Raw genomic sequence first — 16,898 nt, 5'->3', positions numbered from 1 at the left:
GGTTCGTAGTTCATTGTTTTTGGTGTCTGCCCCCAATGGCTAAGGTTGGTTCAGTGGGTTGTGTAGGCTTCCTGGTGAAGTGGACTAGTGCCTGTGTTCTGGTGGATGAGGCTGAATCTTGTCTTTATGTTGGGCAGGTCCGCATCTATTGGTGTGTTTTGGGGTGTCTGTGACCTTATTATGATTTTAGGCAGCCTCTCTGCTAATGGGTGGGGTTGTGTTCCTGTCTTGCTAGTTGTTTGCCATAGAGTGTCCAGCACTGTAGCTTGCTGGTCGTTGAGTCGAGCAGGGTGTTGGTGTTGAGATGGAGATCTCTGGGAGATTTTCGCCATTTGATATTATGTTGAGCTGGGAGGTCTCTGGTGGAACAATGTCCTGAACTCCAGTCTCCCACCTCAGAAGCACAGGCCTGACACCCGGCTACAACACCAAGACCCTGTCATCCACATGGCTCAGAATAAAAGGGAGACAAGAAGAAAGGAAAAAGAAAAAGTAAAATAAAATAAATCAAAGTTATTAAAATAAAAAATAATTATTTAAAATAAAAAATTTAAGAAGTAAAAAAAAGAAAGAATAGAGTAACCAAACTAATAAACAAATACACCAATGATAACAAGTGCTAAAAAACTATACTTAAAAAAAAAAAAGGGGGCAGACAGAACCGTAGGACAAATGGTAAAAGCAAAGCTATACAGAGAAAATCACACACAGAAGCATACATACACACTCACAAAAAGAGAAAAAGGAAAAAACATATATATATCGCTGCTCCCAAAGTCTACCTCCTCAATTTGGGATGATTTGTTGTCTATTCAGTTATTCCACAGATGTAGGGTACATCAAGTTGATTGTAGAGATTTAATCCACTGCTCCTGAGGCAGCTGGGAGAGATTTCCCTTTCTCTTCTTTGTTCGCACAGCTCCCGGGGTTCAGCTTTGGATTTGGACCCAACTCTGCGTGTAGGTCGCCTGAGGGCGCCTGTTCCCGTCCAGATAGGACGGGGTTAAAGAAGCCGCTGATTCGCGGGTTCCGGCTCACTCAGGGTGGGGGGAGGGAGGGGTACGGATGCGGGGCGAGGCTGCAGCGGCAGAGGCCGGCGTGACGTTGCACCAGCTTGAGGCGCGCCGTGCGTTCTCCCGGGGAAGTTGTCCCTGGATCACGGGACCCTGGCAGTGGCGGGCTGCACAAGCTCCCGGGAGGGGTGGTGTGGACAGTGACCTGTGCTCGCACACAGGCTTCTTGACGGCTGCAGCAGCAGCCTTAGCGTCTCATGCCCGTCTCTGGGGTCCGCGCTGATAGCCGCGGCTCACGCCCGTCTCTGGAGCTCTTTTAAGCAGCGCTCTTAATCCCCTCTCCTCGCGCACCAGGAAACAAAGAGGCAAGAAAAAGTTTCTTGCCTCTTCGGCAGCTCCAGACTTTTTCCCGGACTCCCTCCCAGCTAGCCGTGGTGCACTAACCCCCTGCAGGCTGTGTTCACGCCGCCAACCCCAGTCCTCTCCCTGCACTCTGACGGAAGCTCCCAGACCCACTCGCCCCGGCGGGTGAACAGACAAGCCTCTCAGGCTGATGAGTGCTGGTCTGCACGGATCCTCTGTGCGGGAATTTCTCCGCTTTGCCCTCTGCACCCCTGTTGCTGTGCTCTCCTCCGCAGCTCCGAAGCTTTCCCCCTCCGCCACCCACAGTCTCTGCCCGCGAAGGGGCTTCCTAGTGTGTGGAAACTTTTCCTCCTTCATGGCTCCCTCCCACTGGTGCGGGTCCTGTCCCTATTCTTTTGTCTCTGTTTTTTCTTTTGCCCTGCCCAGGTACAAGTGGGGAGTTTCTTGCCTTTTGGGAGGTCTGCTGCCAGCGTTCAGTAGGTGTTCTGTAGGATGTGTTCCACGTGTAGATGTATTTCTGATGTAGTTGTGGGGAGGAAGGTGATCTCCACGTCTTACTCTTCTGCCATCTTGAAGCTCCTCCTATAGCTTCTCTTTAATTCTCATAGTATTCAAGAGTATTCAATATTGTCTTGAAAAAAAAAAAAAAAAGAAAGAAAATATAATCTACATTTTATCCTAAGTACCTTATTTTATGCACACATTTGTGTGTTCTGTTGTAATACTGGCTTCTCATTCATAGGACCTTCAAAGTTTCACCTTCAGAATCACTAGCCCAAGACAAATTTGCACAGCAAGAAGTGATAGTTGCTCTGTGTGACTCAAGTGGAAAAATAAACATTATTTCTTTCTAATCTGCTGAAGCACATTTGACTTGATTCCCATGTCGATTTTCATTCTGACAAGACAGATGGGAAGGGAAAGCACAATTGTATAGTTTTGCACAGTTATTCCCATTTTCAAGGCATGAGTGAAGAAATCTTTCCTGGTTGATGAGTTAAAGTGTCCTGTCACTCTGTTCTTAGGTATGAAAGTATTTGGAAATCAGGATGCTATAATATGCCACAGCAATATCCATTAACTCACTGGGCTGAGCAGTACTTTGAAGTGTTAAGGGCAAAGAATTCTAATTCAACTGCCATAGATTTGTTACATACACCAATGAGTCAAGGCACACTAACACTGGGGGGTTAATTTTAAAAACTACCTTCAGGCTCAGGAGGAGAAGAGCTCTTATCATAGGAGGGATGGATTTGTCCAGATCCCTTGCCACTCTCTTCACTAACTGTAGCCAAAGCATGTGCTGACAAGCAAGCTGCTGTTAGAACTGAGAGAGAAGACTGGGACTGGGAAAGATATTTTCCTTTATGAAGTCACGTTTCTTATGTCTTGATGTCTTATGTGATATGATTATTCAGCTATCAGGGAAACTCTGACAACCAAAAGAAGGGAGTGGAGTTTTTAAAACTATTTTTCACAAATCCTCCCTTTATTCAGGCTAAGAAATATAAAGTTACCTTTAAAAAGCCTACAGACTATGATCCAGTGTATTTTGAAATAAAATTTAAAAAATCAAGAGTAAAGTTTTACATTTGGGAAGAAACATCCCATTATTTTTTTCTGAATTCAAAATCTACATTTCTTGGGTGATGGATACTGCATAATTAGTGGATTTTATTCTCCACAATGTCTAACTTCACTGTCGGATTTTTAACATTGTCATGTGTCATAGATTTGGGATCACAGGACTCACTTAGATCTTTTATCTAATAACCACAGACTACAGCTATAAATCTTACTGGCCATCTTTATATACACTATTGGTGAAAAAAGTGGAGGGAAAGAGGATGACTGGCTATGTGAAAATCTGTCATGACTTTAAAAGTCACTTCCAAATTATCACTCTCAAACTGGAATTGATCCAACACACTTTATTTACACTCTTATTATGAATAAGAAACTATAGTAAAACTTACGGAGGACTCAAACAATTGATAAGACACTATGCTTACCATCATAAAGTTGACAAAGTTGTAGGAAGCAACTTGATTAGACTTGATTCTATAGGCAACAGGCTGTCATTAAAGACTTGGTACCTGCAGGCATGATTTCATAAGGTAGATAGACTTTGTTTGCCATGAAATGGGTGCTTTTGGAAGCATGCTAACTCTCATTAATGGCCCACTGGGGCGATATGTGAAGTGCCAAACATTTTTAGGCTGCATAACAAGATTCCTGGATGAGTAGACAAGTACTGAAGTTACACTCAAGTACTTTTGGAATAAGTTATTCATTGGAGTTTTTAAAAGTAATTTTAGCTCTTGTGCAATAATCACATGAAATATTTTTGGATCAGTTTTCATTTGGAAACCACCCACTTGGTTAATTGTAGATAAGAGGGTGAAAAGCCTCAACAACTTATTGAAAATGTCAGCTATTTTCGTCTATATCCCTGTGGGTTAATATGAGAAATGTTTATCAAGATTTTTATTGGTACTTTTTCAGTCATGACTTTCATATTTATTGTTTTAGGAGCAGGTGTGTTTTAGGAGCAGGTGTTATATTATTGCATATACGCCAAGATTTATTTGTGAATATTCTCCATAGATTCACAGTATAAAATAATTAGAGGAAACAATAATAAGAAATCCTCTGGACTTGGTGTCAAAAAGATCATGTCCTGGTGGTAGGACTTATAAGTTATCAGTCATGTGACTTGGACAAGTCTCAGATTCTTTGGGCTTTATTTCTTCACCTGTCAACTAGAAATGATAATATATAATGCCACTTCTCAAACTTAATATAAGAGTCAAATTAAATGCTGAATGTCGGAGTACTTTGTAAAATGCAAAAACATATGCAAATAACAGTCATTATATTATGATACTCTTTGACTTTCAATATGCTATATTTCCCATGTTTGGGATCAAGAGAGGTGAATAATTCATATTTGTAAGTTTCACTGTGCCAAACTCCTTTTAACTGTACTTCCCACCAGTTTGTCATTTATGTTATAAAAGAGGCATGGAAAAAACTATGAATTTTACTCTGAACACTTTTTTCTCTGTATTGATTTCCAAATAAAGGTGTAAAATAACAAAAGAAGTAAAATCCTGGGAAAAGATGTGAAATTAAAGGATTGATTCATCCAAGAAATGAATCATGGAGGCTTCTTTCCATCAAACTGACTACAATATCTTTCTCTTTACCCTCCAGTTCAAAATATAGCATTCTTTCATAACTCATAAACATTCCCTAATGATGTTCTCAAATGAGAGAAAGGATTATAAATGAGGTAGTACATATGACCCATGAAAAGAATTGAAGAGCTCTTTAAAAAATGTACTTCTAAAGAAATGAATTCCAGAATCAGGCAGTTGTCCTTAATTCCCAGAAGTTCAAACCCAGTGATTAGCAAGGAAAGCCAGAGGTGAAAAATAGATTTGTAAAACCTCATGGTTTTGGTGAAATTTTTTCAACTGAATAAATGATTAAAATGGCTCAATGAAAATCACACACAAAAGGGTGAAATATAATGACCATCTGATCTGTTAAGAGGAAAAAGCTTTTAAACTAATCAATCTTTTCCACAACAATTTATGATATAGCCTTTTAAGATGATCCCATCTTAAATGGGGCAGTGACAAAGAAATATATATCTAATATACTTGCTCAATGGATAGATTTTCAGTACCCTAAGAAAATGCATTTGAGAGCTTTCATTTTTAAAGGAGACTACACATTAGATTTTTGTGGATGATCTGATGCTTAGTTTTATCCTTGTTATCACTAAGGGTTAGAAAAGTAGGAAATTGAGACCAAGACTTTTTTTGTCAGGCTTGATGGGCAATCATGTAGCAATCATTTAACCTCCATGTGCTTCATTGTTGGCATCTCTCAAAGGAGTAACACTAATGTGTGTCACACTAATGCTTGCCATCCATCTACTTCATGGATACATTATAAGGGTTAACTAATACGGCTGATAAGCACTTTGCAAATTCAAAGCACAAAGTAGAAGTGCTAAGTAAGCTAAATAGAAAAGAAAAGACCTACCTTATGGTCGACTGATTTGAATTTTCAATGATTATGGATCTCGGGAACACTTTCTTCCACTCTTTCAATAAGGTAAAGCCATTTTGGTATTTTTTTAAAACTCACTTTGAAGACATAAGGAATAAACACTGTGTGAATCATTTCTTACATGAAAAAATGTTTCATGTTATTCAGGTTTCAAGATATACTACAGTCGTGCATCACTGTTTTATACAGGAATTATAAGGTGTTTTTGTATTCCTCTGTTGTGATATTATCTTGTGGTAGAATATGTCATAATGACAGAAGAATAAAGTACTCTAATTGGTCAGAAAACCTGGATAGCAAAGGACAAGTTTCCCTTGGCTTCTGAGGAAAAAATATCTCAAACATGGGAAAGAAAGATAAGCTCTAAGGAAGAGAGCAGTTTCTTCCGTCTTGGTTTAATATTCAGTCCTAGTCATACCTACTTCAGCTGTCAGAGAGGAGACTAATTAGTGCCAGTGTGATGGGAGTTTTTGTGATGCCAACTTTTGTCTTTTAAGAACTGGATTAAACTCAAAATCATTTCCCACACATCGCAAAATGAAATGCTTTGACTATGTCTCAGCGAAGTGACAGATGAAATCATTTCCATCAGACTTTGACATTAACGTTACAACTAGACATGAACAGTGAAGTGCAAAGCAGGGTAATTATCTAAGGTAATACAGACCAATCACACTTTGCTGTGTTGGTCTGCCTGGGCTACCATAACAAGATACTAAAAACTGGATGGTTTAAACAACAGGCATTTATTTTCTCACATTTTGGAGGTTAGAAGTCCGTGATCAAGGTGAAGGCAAATTCAGTTCCAGATGAGAACTCTCACTCATTTGTGGGCAGTTGCCTTCTTGCTGTGTCCTCACATGACCTTTCCTCTGAGCTCATGGAGAGAGAGAGAGAGAGAGACAGAGCTCTGCTGTCTCTTTTCTTACAAACAATTCTATCTGACTAGCCCCCTCTCCCCCATGATCTCAGTTAGCCTCAGATACCTCCATGAAGTCCCTACCTCCAAATACACTCACATTGGGGTTTGGGGCTTCAAAATACAATTTTGGGGGAAAAAAATTCAGCGCATAACACTACGACACATTAGATAATTTGACGTTCAAATGTTCTTTACTTCATTGCTCTAGATACTTTCAGAACTATAATATTCCTGTATGCTTTATAAATGTGTAGACTAAGCATTAAACTAAATTATTCTTCTTGTGTTAATTTCCGTATACAATGTTTGTTCTATATGAATAACAATTACATAGTGAGAAACAATATATTAAAGTTATACTGTCTCCAATCTATAAGCAGTTGTTGAGAGGCAATAAAAAGGCTCCTCCTTTATCCCTCTCAGGATCAGTCATAGAGTTAGCTGGAAAAACTTAGTAATATGATTTTAGGAAATTCACTTTTCTCGCTCTGATAAGCAACACATAGTACCTGGTTTTCTTGAAATTCAACCAGAAAGAACATAATTTCAGTCCATAATTATTTCAGTCCATAATTATGGACTCCTCAGACTAAAATAAAACCTTTTTTTGTTGTTTTTGTTTTTTGCGGTACGCGGGCCTCTCACTGTTGTGGCCTCTCCCGTTGTGGAGCACAGGCTCCGGACGTGCAGGCTTAGCGGCCATGGCTCACGGGCTCAGCCGCTCCACGGCACGTGGGATCTTCCTGGACCGGGGCACGAACCCGTGTCCCCTGCATCGGCAGGCGGACTCTCAACCACTGCGCCACCAGGGAAGCCCCAAAACCTTTTTTTAATGTAAAAAGTACCGCCCTAAAAACCCTGGTATGGAGTTAAATTATGAAAGATGTAATCATACTATCCATTTTCCAGCTTTCCAGACAAAGCAGCATCAAGGGCTTTTGAAGAGGAAATTAAGTTAAGGATCTTGAGATGGGGTCATTCTGTATTAGACTGGTCCCCGAATCCACTGCCAAGTGACTTTATAAGAAGAGGAGGAGACAGAGAGGAAAAGGTCATGTGCAGATGTAGGCAAAGATTGTAGTGATGAAGCCACAAGCCAAGGAACGCATGGAACCACCAGAAACTGGAAGAAGCAGGGGAGAATTCGTCCCTAGAGCCTTCAGAGGGAGTGCAATTCTGCTAAAACCTTGAGTTTGGATTCCTGGCTTCTAAACTATGAGACAATAAATTCCTGTTGTTTTAAGCCTCCAAGTGTGTGGCAATTTATTACAGCAGCCCTAGGAAAGTAATATAATCAATAAACTAGATAAATGATTTGGTAATAAATACCATGGACATGAGCCATGGATGAAAGAGTCCAGTGGAGAACTGCATCATTCCTGTACCCAGGAGCCAGGCTGGATCAGAATCCTCATTGGCCAGTTAACTAACTGCACAGGTGTCAAGTGTGTGGGAACTCTGGCTTTTGACAAATGGTCTCCATGAGGAATACCCAGGTGGGTATGCCCTTGTTCCAGATTTTGAACTTTGCTTCACTGCTCTCTATCACCAGAGTATGGATGTTTAGTAGAAGTGTAATCCCAAAGTGTCCTGTTTGCAATGACCACATACTAAACCAGCTTCTCGGAGCTGCTTCAGTACTTACTACAGCAAAAACCAAGAACAGTCTAAGAGATAAAAGTTAAAAGGATATGTACAAGAAGACAATATGAGCTATGGATAGCTACCAAGAAACTGAAACTTACCAGGGGAAATATTGTACAAACCTGAAAAGTATTGATCCTTTGAGGTATCACGACAGGACAGATGGACTGGAACTTGGCTATATGAGCTCAAGAGTGGCAGAGAAGAAGTATCTTTGAATAAATAAAAACATCACTTTAAGGTCAGTGGTAGGGGCATACCCTGGTTATCCAGACCATCAACTCGCTTGTTCCTACATTCTGTGGCTCTGCTTTAAGATAGTATTTGGGAGGGATGGGGAATAATCTCAAAGGTAATCTGTTAAAGAAGTCTGAGTATTAGAGGACTTTTGCAAAAAATATGTGCCACATTCACATTTACTAACTCAAAAGAATATTTTTGCCCTTCTTTATGTCCTGGAGACCCATTAAGGAATGACACACATGCAGTTGATTTCCTCCTAAAACTGTCTCTACATCTAGACTCCTAAAAAGTTAACTTCTGTTTAAAACCTGTAAAGTGAATCTATTTGTGACCCATGGTTTTTGACTTTGTTTGGTTCTATATAGCTGCTGTTCTGGAGCCTACTGCTCATTTTATGCCTCTTGTATGCCTTCAAAAGGCATAAAAAAGCCATAGGGCTTGTTTTTGTCCAGAAATTATTTTAAAGTCTATGAAATGTCCATGTTGCAGCTCAGCTGTACTCCCAGCACTGCCCTGAGGATGCAAGGAAAAGAGGCTTCTTTGTCCCCAAACTGATTTCACCCAACTCTTAATAACTTCCACCTGTCTATAATATTTTTATCTTTTTAAAGAAACTTTCAGGTTTGTCTCATTTCATACTCACAAAGGGTCAAGTTACAAGGCCAAATTGTTCTCTACACTGCCAGCTGGCTCTTGAATTTCTGGCTTTGACTTCCCTATGTGCCACTGAATATTGAACAGGGAAGTTAAACAGGGACTTCCTGAGACCATATTTCTGTCCCAGGCAATGGCAACTTGCATTCTCCTACAATTTATTCTCCTCCCATGTGAGAAAAGAAACAACTTTTGCGCATCAAGAGAGTCCTAACTTGGACTTAATATGTCAGATAATCAATCTGATCAAGAAACACAAGTAAATATATAATATGACATTGGGAATGATTCTGCTGTGAGGAACACAGATTGCCAATTTTCCTATTACTCTCTCTTTTCTAGGGAAAGTCGTGTCTGGGATCTTGACTTGCCATTAGGGTGAATAAAGACAGGCATCATGTATCACATTTCCAGGAAGCAGGTTGCTGTTACATCTTGAAACATGCTTGGATGTCCTGGATATCAGAAGACCAACCAGAAGGTCAGAAACTGAAAATTGTTTTGCTGAATAGTTTGAGTGAATGTCTTAAGGTTATAAAGGTAAAATACTGTTAATATTTTCTTACACAGTTCAACCTTTAGAAGTGAAAATATAATGGAAATGAAAGTAGAGACAGCAGTGAAAGTCTGATTTAGCCTTTGCATTGGTGTGTTTTAAGGACTCTTCTGAAAATCTTAAAACTGATATTCTATAATGTTTCAAATGAAATAAAAGATTTTCAAAGTTTTCTTTTTTTCTTAAAATTACAGATATATGTAAAGATAAAACTTAGTATTTCCCAAGAAGTTGTTTCGTCAAGATAACTGAAATATTATTGATTTATATTGGTATAGAAAACTGCAAGAGTCAGAGTAGATGGTACATATTCAAGACCAAGATACAAAATAACTCAAAGATTTAATAGTTAAAAAAATAAACGGCATAGAAATAACCTTATAAACAGAATATAGAAGACAATATTTTTTTCAAAGTCTTATGATACAAATGCTATGAAATCTATCTAATCAAATAGATATGCTTTCTCTACACTGGACACTTACTAGGTAAACTCTCCAAAATGTAATTCCATTTAGGATTAAGAAATAGGCCAGAAATGGGAAAATATCTCTCTTCCAATTCTTGGTGAGAGCATAAATAATGACTGTGGAATGAAATTTAGCAATACACATCAAGAGTTCAAAAAATGTTCATGCCTTGACACCCAGGAATTATCCTTCAAGAAGCTAATCACAAAATAATCCAAAATATAATTAGGAACTGAAAGCCTTCTGAATATCCAACATCAGGGAACCACTTAGCACTTTATAGTACATATGATATAATTATATAATTATATATAATGGAATATTAAAAAGTATGAAAAACATGCTTTGAAACTTCTAATAATATGACCAATGCTTATAACATAATATTTACAAAAATATTAGAAAGTGAAATTGCATGAAACATATGAATTTAGATACAATATTTTCACAATTTATATTTGTGATAATGGTATTAAGAATGACTTTTGGAAACTACTGTTTTTACTTTTATTATTAAAGCTTTCCAATAACTTAATTTGTAAAATACTTTAAAATTGTCTGGAAAAATGAATTTTCATGTAAAGAAATCCTTTGAGAGTTACACTTACTGAATAGTGAGAGTAAAGACAACTCATTTTAACATACATTAAGTAGACTCTTGAAATATTGCTTTAAATCCTATAGAGAATTGAACTCACCAAGAGGATTCTCTCACAGAGTGAAGCAATGGTTCATAGTGGCCTTTTATTTCATATCTCATGTCTTTCAGAAATGGCAAATATGTCAAAATTTGTGGCTATGCCTCCCCCACAAAGAATCATTACGTCTGAAGAATAATCTTGCTGTGAATATTCAGGAACCTAGTGCTCGCCACAATGCAGGAAAGAACTGCGTTGACTGTTTTCTATTTGCAGTACTTTCTCAAAAACTGTCCTTAGGCTTTTGAACATGAAGCTTTCACAATACAGGAAAAACTATCTGATCTGATATTCCAAATGGATTATTTTACATTATTAAATGACTCATAGATAAACAAAATACTCACTAAATTGAGCTAGTTAATATTTCCCTTATTAACAAAGTCAGAAAGTTTCCGGGAAGGAAAATAACTATGTGACTGGAAGAAGGTGAGAAGCCAGGAATTAGAGGACCGAGGCTGAGCTCCTTAGCTGTGATGGTGGAGGGACACCACAACATTTTGATCTAGATTGTCATGTCTTTCCTTGCTAAAGTGCTATCATGGGATACATGTGGCTCACTGTAATGGAGAACAGATTGAATCAGAGCTCTTGCTGGAAATAGTTTCCATATCCAAACAAGGAAATTGGGAAGAAATTACAAAGAAAACCAGCAAGAGTTCGTAAAGAACCTAGAGTTAGTAACAATGGGGAACGATTACAAGCTCTAAACTTGAAGCCAAGAAGAAGGAGTAATTACTTGGGAATCAGAGAATATAGCTATCAGAGAAGGTCACATGATAGGAGATAGAAGCTATCACCAGCTGTGATCTGTCCAGGAGGATGGGTAATCTAACCTCACTCTTCCCTGCCTCTCATTGACCAAATCCAAGTCCAAAAGAAAGGTAATTTGTTGATACAATCCACAAAGTTTAGCCTCAAGGGCACAGAATAAGATGGAGAAGGGGTGGAGAGTCAATCTGAAAAATGAAAATTATTTAGCACACGTATTTTTAGTGATGATATTCTTTTAATTTAATCCTTACCCTCTTTCCTCAGTATAAGTTATAGCTATCGATATGAATAAAAATCAAGTATTTCACCTGGGAAAGAAGGAATAATGAGAACATAGGAAGAGAGGGTAAAAAGTGATGTTGTTGATATTTTATCTATTTCAAGAGTCCTGTGGGCAGGTCTGATCTCTATGGTTGGAAGCAAAAGAGCCAGAATCCGGTGGAATCATTGTTTACAGGGATTTGGTGAGATTTTAGACACAAGCAGAATACCTTCAAGGACCAGGTGACAAAGTGTTGCTAAAAGTTGTGGACCAGGGCCTTCTTAACATCTCTTCTTGGAACCCAGACAGTACATTGGAGGGTTTCATACCCCACATGGATGCTGGGCTTTTCATGGCAAGCAGAGTCAACAGTGAGACTTCACCAGTAGTTTAGACAAGGGGAAGACAAGGCATGGAACGAAGAAAAAGGCAAACAATAATTGATGACTGACTTTGGCAAGAGATACCACTATAAAAGAGCAGCAGCCAAACTGAGTACGTCAGAATAGCAGGAATAGAAGTGACTCAACTGGACTTTTGCAACATGACTGGTTTCTGGAGAAGGTAATTCATTTAAAATAATACTTTAAAAGCATTGATATATGATGGGATATTTGCACAAAATTAATAATTTTAAAAAGTAATTTTAAAAAGTACGTAAATGGAAAAACAATGACAAAGATAAAGGAACTTTATTAATGGTGTGCTAATTAGTGAATATGGATCTCAAGCTATAAACAATTCAAGTTTTGAATGCCAAATATATATTGATAGCCAAATCATTATATCTTTCATGTGAATGAGGAAAAATTGTCTTATAGGAGGGAAATGGAATCTAGGTTCCATTTTGTAGTTTCATGTATAAGAGCATGTTTGGGAGCATAATTTAGTTTATTGCTTCGTGGGTGTATGTTTTCAAATGTATATATATTGGGGACTAGGAACTAATAGTTTCCTAAAGAATTTAAAAGACAAAACAAATGGGCTAATATGCTATTATAAAAGCAAGTTTATATTTATCATGATGGAAAGTACTTTGAAATCATTTTTTTAAATATTGCTATATATGGATCCTCCAGCCACTTGTGTTACAAATCAAGAAATTATGTTCTTACCACTGAGGCAGTTTTTATACATAGTATACAGAGATATTCACAAAATATTACTGATCATTTTTTGTCTTCATTGATCTTGCTTCTCTTTTCCAAGTCTTCAAAAATATTATATACACTGCCAAAGATTCGTTTGGGTGACTGTGTGGGAGGGGGTGGGTAAGTGGTACGTTTTACTCTCATTCAGGTCTGCTGCATTCTTTTTGGCTTATGCAGAGGATGTGTAGTAGCAATACAAAATTATCTTAAAAAACAAACTTTCCTCCATGACATTTAGAAAAAGAGATGAAAAAATTCTGATATTTTAGTAAATTTTGGGATCTTCATAATGTCAAGAACCACTGTACTCAGACAATGGAAAGCAAAATGCTATCAAGGCATCTTGGGCCCTCTGTAAATGTAACCATCTTTGTCAGTCCCTCTATTTCTCTTCCCTTCTGTTCAAATCTTTAGAGAAACTGAAGGATTGGGAGTCTGTAAAGTAGTTCTTCAATACCTAAAAAGTGATAAAATTTATTTACTAAAATCTAACTTTTCTTTTTCTCAAAGTAGCTGAGTCCCTAAAAGTTTGAGAACAAAATAATTGAATGGATACTTCAATATGTTGTTATAAGGTGTTTGACAACTTATAGAGGATCTGAAAAAAATGTTTATCAAATCTTGGCCTAATAGTCACCTCAAGGGTATATATAAAGGGTGGTGATTATAAAAGAAAGTCTAAAAAGAATATTTCTTAGGATAAAACTGTTTGAGTGCTGTGGAATTTTTCCCTCTCCCTTCCCCGCCCCCCAAATGAAGTGGAAGAAACTACAATGGGATGACTCAGAAAGCTTGGTATCTACTGATACCTCCTGGTGTTTGCAGGACACGGAGTCTTGGTTTCTACTCTGTTCAGAGAAGCTTAAAAGCTTAAATGTACAATGCAATGCGTAGACTGTGGCTAACTGTAGAGATAACAGTGGAGTGTGTGCCTGTGCATGAGAGAGAGAGAGAGGGGGAGACAGAGAGAGAGAAGGAGGAAGAGAGAAGCGAGATTGACCTATGCTTGTGTAATGGGCTGAATTGTTTCCCTTTCAAAATTCATATGTTGAAATTCTAACCCCCAACTCTTTGGAATGTGACTATATTTAGAGATAAGGTCTTTAAAGAGATAATTAAGCATAAACGAGGTTATTAGGATGGGCCCTAATTAAATATGACTGATGTCCTTATAAGAAGAGGAGATTGGAGTGGGGAAGAGGATATTAGGACAGACACAGAGAGGGAAGACTATGTAAGGGCACAGAGAGGTGGCCTCACTCTTTACAAGTGAAGGAGAGAGGTCTCAAAAGAAACACTGACAACCTTGATTTTGGGCTTTCAGCTTTTGTAACTGTGAGGAAATAAATTTCTGTCTTTTAAGTTACCCAGATTTTGGTATCTTGTTATGGCAACCCTAGCAAACTAAAACAACTGGAAATTGGCTAAATTTCTACTTTACATATGAGAAAATAATATGTGGCTATATTTCATGAAGGAATATAAGCCTCATTAAAGAGAACAGACTTTGTTCCACTTTAAATCCTTTCGATGAACCATACCCGAAGGAGCTGAAGGATGAAATTAATTCTACTTGTAACAGTTCAATTCAGTGGGGGTGCTCTCAACAGAGGAATCCTGGAGAAGCAGAAACTATTCCCATGAGAAAAAGAGTCAGCTTAGAAAATCCACCAAACTTAGAGAAAGCTAATGCAAAATGACAGTAATATATCATTTAGGACATTTCTTGCCCCTTACTTTGCCTTCTTTTCTAACATGTCCTCAAACACTGAAGAAGTTAGAGCCACGGTCAGCAAGTCGGTGGACAGGAGGGGAGAAAGGGATCACTTCTGCCCCAATCTACTGTCTGACTCAGAGGGAAGACAGGAGAGAGCCTTACCTTTGTAGTTGGAAAATTAGATTGTTTAGATTGGATATTTTACCTACTGAACCACTTGTGAAATGAAAGATGAACAAAAATCTATTATTTTATAGAAGTGACTTGAAAAGTGATAGAACCAGAGTCAGATCTTATCCAGTGGCGAATAACTTAGGGGGAAAATAAAATGTTTTTTTACTTACCCTGGGTGAAGTCCCATGTACGCAATGTTAAGATTATGTTGAGTATCTACCTTTATGAAAGTTTATTCCAAACATGATGCACTGCTCTTAATAAGTTCTTGAGAAATTCTTAAGAATTGAACTGACAGAAGATATTAGTCCCTTTAAAATATATATGCCATTAAATTCTCTTAGAAGCTCTGCAAAATCTCTATTTTGTAATTGTACACAATCAAGATAACCCCTCAATTTCTTACAACTTGTAAATAAAAGAGCTTGAAATTTGAACCACAATATGTCTGCTACTAAAGTCCAGATGCATTCAACTATGCCTGACTAATCCCTCTACCACTTAATAATTTCTCAATAAGCAGTTTTAAAAAGAAAGGTCATTTAAAATTACTCCGTAGTTAAGAATATTAATCAAACAAAACATTAACAATTATTAATAAGTTGACTATTTTAATTAATTCAGAAATCAGTGTGCCACCTAGTATAGTTTGTTTAAAGAAGAAAATACAACCATTATCATCAAAGGACTCACAATTTAAGATGAAAGAAATTTTACAATGTGAAACTTTTAAAGAACAGCTCAGATAACCCGTAAAACACTTCTTTGAGGAATATTCACAGGCACTAAGACAAGAAAAGGTCTAAACTGGTTAGGAAGGCATGGAAGATTTATCAAAGCCCCTGATAAAATATAGAATTGATAATAGAATGTCTAGATATTTGAATATATTGGAAAATATTTTTAAAAAGGAGAATTAAAAGATATATTGGACATTATAAATATCTCAATCAAGCATTTGTATTTGAAAGTTGAATATAGGTTTTGTGCTTTTCAAAAGGTCATTTTCTGTTGAATTAATACATCATTTAGGGATAGAAAAATATTTATTTTTGTCTTTGACCTCTTTTTGCCGTATCTTCTTTAGTTTTCAAAACTATAAAATAAGGCCATGTACATGTCAAATATTACCACACATATAAATATTTACATTCTAATAATATTGAAGCTGAGAAATCACTATATATGCTGTTGTATAGCAATATAACAAATGTGTATTTATAACCTTCAAAACTGTATTTCCTAAATTGTGTTTTGAGAAATCAGTACATATACTGATAGAGGTTAGCAGGTTTTATGTACTAAAAATTCACTAAAAGATTTCAGAGTCGGGCTTCTGGTGGCGCAGTGGTTGGGAGTCCACCTGCCGATTCAGGGGACACGGGTTCGTGCCCCGGTCTGGGAAGATCCCACGTGCCGCGGAGCGGCTGGGCCCGTGAGCCATGGCCGCTGAGCCTGCGCGTCCGGAGCCTGTGCTCTGCAACGGGAGAGGCCACAACAGTGAGAGGCCCGCGTACCGCAAAAAAAAAAAAAAAAAAAAAAAAGATTTCAGAGTCAATAATTCAGGAGAAATTGAATTAAACAAAGTTAAACAAGTGCATTTCTCACATAAATTTAGAGTACTTAACATACAAGTGTGGACTGTGAACTTCCCTGGGAATGTGTCCTATGCAGCTTTTCAAAACATCATGTGAATATGGATAATATTTTTGTAAGAACTTTTGCTATCATAAGGAGTTTAAATGTACCTTGGATCACAGTTTTGAAAAAAAAAAATTAACTGAAGTAAAGGGTCAGTGTAAAACACATTCTCAACTTAAGTATATTGATCAAAGTGGTAGTCTTACATTCCACATAAATTATAAAGTAGTTTATCAAACTACATAAAATGTCACTATAATGACATAACTTCCACTGAGGACACATGCCTAATTATTTGAAGATCCTTGGGCTAAGATGGCTAACAGTATCATAATGCCCAAGACAAAACAAACCAGAGTTATGAAATTTCATAATACTATTCACAGTTAGTAATATTTAGAATAGAATTTAATATAACATATAGAATAAATTTAATCATTCTAATAACCACAATATATCATTCTTTGCAGGCTATGACTACAGTGAAAATGAGGTGCCTGAGGTGAAAAGTTTAAGGAGGTGTCAAAAACTCA

General features: G+C 37.5%; 1 long non-coding RNA gene across 1 annotated transcript; it reads right to left on the bottom strand.

The window, feature by feature from the left end:
- Window positions 1-1,884: 1,884 nt before the first annotated feature.
- LOC116757101 lies at window positions 1,885-8,237 on the bottom strand. Its single transcript, XR_004350829.1, has 3 exons — window positions 8,148-8,237; window positions 5,433-5,536; window positions 1,885-2,007 (listed from the first exon to the last, which is right to left on the bottom strand). It is a non-coding gene; the product is annotated as an uncharacterized LOC116757101 (long non-coding RNA).
- Window positions 8,238-16,898: the final 8,661 nt, after the last annotated feature.

This window comes from Phocoena sinus, chromosome 7, assembly GCF_008692025.1.
Source record: "Phocoena sinus isolate mPhoSin1 chromosome 7, mPhoSin1.pri, whole genome shotgun sequence".
NCBI lineage: Eukaryota > Metazoa > Chordata > Mammalia > Artiodactyla > Phocoenidae > Phocoena > Phocoena sinus.
The sequence above is the reverse complement of the archived record's forward strand: the minus strand, read 5'-3'. Positions and strand labels throughout refer to the sequence as shown.